Consider the following 5,834-nt stretch of genomic DNA (forward strand, 5'->3'; position numbering starts at 1 on the left):
CCTCCTCTCTCTCTCTCTCCCTTGCTTTATATATATATATATATACATATATATATATATATATACACACACACACACATACACATACTCCACAATTTAATAATGTTGGGTTCAAGTTTTTGGTTTCTTTAAAAAAAACTATTTGAAACCAATACCTTTGGGTTTCTTTAAAAAATTCATTGATTATAATGAAGCCTTGTTAAAAATTTCAGTTTTATGTTTATTATATAAATATTGATTTTTTTTGTTTTCTAGTAAGATATTGCATCAGTAATGCAAATATACAAATCCCAGGATTTATATATTAATCCTGTGCTCACTTTTTCTTAGTGTTATCTATGTTATTTTGAAAAGGCTTGAATGCGGCTATCACCTTCACCTGACCTCGCTCTGCCCTCCCTAACTGAGGTTTTGTGCTGATGTAATTTATGTATGATATTCATTTATTAATGCTTGGCATTGCTATTTTTTTTTTTTTATATTATGCTTTTTATTATTATTATTGTTTTTATTATTGTTGTTCATTGTTTCTTCTAAAACTGCCCTCCACATTCAGTATCATACGTTGCAACAACTAAACTAACTGTGCAGTCTCTTGACCTGCTAAAAATAGTTGTCAAATCTCCATAATGTCTCATCCTAACTATCTTTAGATAAAAAGGGTTCATTGGACATACGGTCCCTGATATATATATATATATATAAAAAAAGGGAAGAAAATGCACTGGTCATGAGTGGATCATCTTTGAATATACATTTGCTTGATCAGGACAAACTCGGGGCTGTACAGTAATTAGCACTCTTTTTTTCGTGCACCATTTTGTTGTTTTCTTCCCCCTATATTTTGCTTACACAATTGTTAAATAGTTAAAAGCATTTGTTTACACCTGTGGTGAATTTGTATGTATTTGATACACATCATCTTGTTTTAGACAAGACCCTCAACTCCCATTGTTTCCTTTCGTTATGTGTGAAGCACACTTAGTATTATAGTGTTTTGAGATTCCATTGCTATTATTATTATTATTAAGATGACAAGCTGGCAGAATCATTAGAGAATTGGTAAAAAATATTTCACAGCTCTTCAAATTCTGAGTTCAAATCCTGCCAAGGTCAACTTCACCTTTCATCCCTCCAGCTTGATATAAAGTACTGGGATCGATGGTATTGACTGGTCTTTTCTCCTCAAAATTACTAGCCTTGTGCCTAAACCACCATTATTATTATCAAAGTGGTGAGCTGGCTGAATCATTAGCATGCTGGACAAAATGCTTAGCGGCATTTCATCTGTCTTAGTGTTCTGAGTTCAAATTCCACTGAGGTTGACTTTGCCTTTCATCCTTTTGGGAATTGATAAAATAAGTACCAGTTGAATACTGGAGGTGATGTAATCAACTCCTCTCCTTCCCACCAAAGTTGCTGTCCTTATGGCAAAATTTGAAACCATTATTTAGCGGTGAGCTAGCAGAATTGTTAGCATGCTGGGCAAAATACTTAACATTTTGTCTATCTTTACATTCTGAGTTCAAATTCCGCCAAGGTCGACTTTACCTTTCATCCTTTTGGGATCAATAAAATAAGTACCAGTTGAGCACTGGGGTCAATGTATTTTGACTAGCTACCTCCCTCTCTCCCAAATTTCAGGCTTTGTGCCTATCGTAGAAGGGATTATTAAGACTGTAGAGCTGGCAGAACCATTACAGCATCGGAAAGATACTTCAACACATTTCTTTCTAGCTCTTTACGTTCTGTACTCAAATCCCATTGAGGTAAATTTTGCTTTTTATTCCTTTGGAGTTGATAAAGTAATGGCATTCATGTAATCAAATAACTTTCCCATTGAAATTGCTGACCTTGTGCTGAAAGCTGAGCTGACAGACTTGTTAGAGTATCAAAGGAAAAAAATGCTTTGCATTATTTGTTCCAGTGCTTCATGTTATAGATTCAAATATTCCTAGAGTCAACTTTGCCTAGGGTTCATAAATTAAGGTACCAGTGAAGTGTGGGGGTTGATAGCATTGACTAATCTCTTCCCTTCAAAATTACTGGCCTTGTCTAAATCAAAAACCATTATTAAAGGCAATGAACTGGTGGAATTGTTAGGGTTTTGGACAAAATGCTTAGAGGCTATTCTTCCATCTCTTTTATGTGCTGAGCTCAAAATCTTGCTGAGATCAACTTTGGTACTTTCATCAACTCCAAAAGGATAAAAGGCAGACAAGAAGTGAGGTCGATGTGACTGATGAACTCCCTTCCCTTAGAATTGTTAGCCTTGAGCCACAATTTTGAAACAATTTTTTTTTTTATTTGGTAATGTTTAAAAAAATTAGTTGATGGCAGTAATTGCATCCCATTGTGTTTCTGAGTTTATATCCTGCTGAAGTTAAGTTGGATTTTCATCTTTCCAAGGTCGATTTAAGATAAATACTGGCCAAGTACTGAAATCCATAAATAATCAACAATGTTCTCCCTCAAAATTTGTACCCCTTGCACCAATATTAGCTGTTACTGTTGCTATTAGCACTATTGCATTGCTGAAGACTAGATCATTGGATTTACTTATATTTCCTTTCTGTCAATAATACAAGGTGTCTATAAATGACCTTTCCAATTTGAGAAGTTCAGAAAAAATGAAAAATAAGCATAACAGAGTTTGTTGGGAAACACTTCTATGAGCACTTCTGTGTGAGCTCCACTGGTTGCACATAACATATCTAGATGATGTTCAGCTTCTGACCATTTGCATTAGAGCATCCTCTCATCAATATTGGATATGACTTGGCATATTTTTTCCTTGAGATTTTTGAGGTCTTGAACATTTGTGTGATAGACTCTGTCTTTAATGTAGACCTATAATAAGTCTAGAGGGGTTTATATCTGGTGACCTAGATGGCCAGGAAATTGAACTGCCTCTTGTAATCCACCAGTTTGGGAAAGTTTCATAAAGAAATTCTTGAACATTCAATTGCCAATGGGTGGTGCACCATCTTGTTGGAAAATAACTGTTGGTTGCAAGTGGTGCAACTGTGGTGCCACAAATTCTTGTAAAAGGTCAGGGTAAGCGTTGGAAATAATTGTTTCTTCTGCAAAGGAAAATGGGCCAGTCACTTGAACTAACACAAGGCCACACCAAACATTGACTTTTGGGTTGTTTCTTTGCAATTCTTTTGTTTTGTTTGAGTTTTCCAAACCCCAGTTCCTGATGTTGTGCTTATTTACCATTCCTGATACACAAAATGTTGCTTTATCACTGAAACAACTCTTTCTAAGGAACCCTTCATCTAATTGAGTTAACATGTCCACCACAAACTGTTTCATTTAGGGTTTGTCATCTAGCTGAAGTGCTTGCAAAAGTTGCACCTTATAAGCATAAAGCCTCAAGTTCTTATGCAAAACTTCAATAATATTTATTTAAAATATGCAAAGTTGATTGATAAATCTCAACTTTAATAGATACAATAAATTGTAATGGAAATTGTAATGGAAATTGTAATGATAATTTATTGACATTCTATTTATATGTTTATTCTCTCTAGATCTTTCTTTTAACTGTAATTATGATCTTTAATAGTAAAAAAAAGCCAACTGTTTTTTCTTATTCTGCCAGAATGTACATCTTACTCTAGGTTGCAATAGATCTCCCCCCCCCCCCTTTCATTCTTATAGGAAAGGCATTGATGACACAAGAACTTATACTTTCTCTCTCCCCACTATTCTAACCAGTCATATCTGACCATAGGAAAAGAGATTTTTATTTTAATATAAATTACATGTCAGTTTTTTTGAACTGGGCAAAACGGTCTCGACTCATTCTGCTGAGCTCATAATGGAAGGGCTGCAAGCTTTTACCTTCAACGCTAGATCTGTTTGCAAGAGGGAGCCTCTGACATAATCACTTGGCTTGCTAAAAATAGCAGACAAATTTCTCTCAAATCACATGTTACCATCTCTTAAAATAAAGCGTAATTCTTGATACCTAAGGACATGATGATTAATGGCTAGCATGTCTTAGATCATGGTTCTGCTTGATCAGAATTAACTTGGAAGTAAACAACAAGAAAAATATATAACCCTGGTTCTCTTATGTCAGCCTGTGGACATAAGATACAAAGTCTATAACTTACATTTTGTGGTGGACTATTATAAAGAAAATGATAATTAGATGTAAAAAGCTGAAATTCTGCTAGTGTCAACTTCCAGCTTTCATTTAGCTACACTAAGAGTGAGAGAACTATTTAATGTTAGGGTTGATTTGTGTGTTAGAACAGACTTACCCCCAGCAGCTTCTAAGAAAAATAATGAATCTTTAATTTTACAAATTTCACTGTTGTGTAACTTATACTGAATTACTCTTTTTGGCCTTAAGGGTTTAACCCATTTATTATACCATGGGTTTGAGGGACTTTGGCAGGTGGTTTCAAAATCTTGAATGTGAGCAAAGGGCTCCACAAATAAGAGTCCCACATCCTCACTCTAAACAACTATAGAGATAAAATATCAGTAATATTAATTTAATCGACTCTACAACCTAAAACTTAATTTTGTGCAATCTGGTGAGGTGCCAGAGTTGTAATGTTGGAAAAAATTTCTTGTGTTATTTCTTTTGGCTCTTCACCTTGTGTCTTTCATCCTTTCAGAGTCTATAACATAAAGTATCAGTCTATTGCTGGAGTCAATATAATCGACTAAACCCCCCTCTCCATAAAATTGCTGGCCTTGTGCAAAAATTTAAAATTATTATAGTAAAGGTGATGGTTTGGCAGAATTGTTGAAGAGCCAAACAAAATACCTTGTAATATTTGCTTCAGTTCAAAGGTAGTGAACTGGCGGAATCTTTAGCATGTTGGGCAAAATGTTTAGTGGCATTTCATCCAGCTTTATGTTCTGAGTTCAAATCCAGCCAAGGTCAACTTTGCCTTTCATCCTTTCGGGGTTGACAAAATATGTACTGGTTGATGACTGGGGTCGATATAATCGACTTACCCCCTGCCTTGAAATTGCTCATCTTGTGCCAAAATTTGAAACCAATAATTGTTCCAGTTCTTTGTGCTTTGAGTTCAAATTCTGTTGAGGTCAACATTGCTTTTCATTCACCCCGGGTCAGTAAACCACCACTCATGTGCTGATGTTGGTTTAATCAACTAACCCTCTTCACTCAAAATTTCCAGCCTTGTTTCTTTATCGGAAACAATTATTATTATAATTATTGAGTGCTGACGATTTCAAAGATTCATTATACAAAATGTTTTGCAGCTCTTTACATTCCAAGTTGAAATTCTTTCATGGTCAGTTTTTGCCTTTCATCTTTCCAGGGTTGATACAATAAATACCAGTCAAATACTGGTGTCATTTTAAGTGATTGAACCCTTCTCCCTAAATTTCTGGTCTTGTTAAAAATTATTGTAATTATTTAATTTTTTTTTTCCTGTGTTTCGTTTCATAGTTTTTATCACTGTTACCATAACAACAACATATACTGAAAAATTTTCATTAAATTTTGCACATGTGAGATAACCTTACTTTCAATGGTACACACACACACACACTCACACTAGTAAGGTCCAGTGTGGCCTAGGTCCTATTTTCTTCATTTTTTTTTCACTCCAGAATCAGACAGTGGCATTAAGCCAACTACCATGATGGCTTCAATTTTACCTTTTTTTTCTTTTTATATATATATATATATATATATATATATATCTTCCTCATCTTCTCTCCCATCTATACTACATAAAATTTTTTACCAAATATGTGAGAGGAAGGTGATACAATTAACTAAATCAATTAAAACATCCTTTCCCTTCTTAGTTTCACTCAAGGGCATTCATTCATAT

Source organism: Octopus bimaculoides, chromosome 7 (genome assembly GCF_001194135.2).
Source record: "Octopus bimaculoides isolate UCB-OBI-ISO-001 chromosome 7, ASM119413v2, whole genome shotgun sequence".
NCBI classification, from domain to species: Eukaryota; Metazoa; Mollusca; class Cephalopoda; order Octopoda; family Octopodidae; genus Octopus; species Octopus bimaculoides.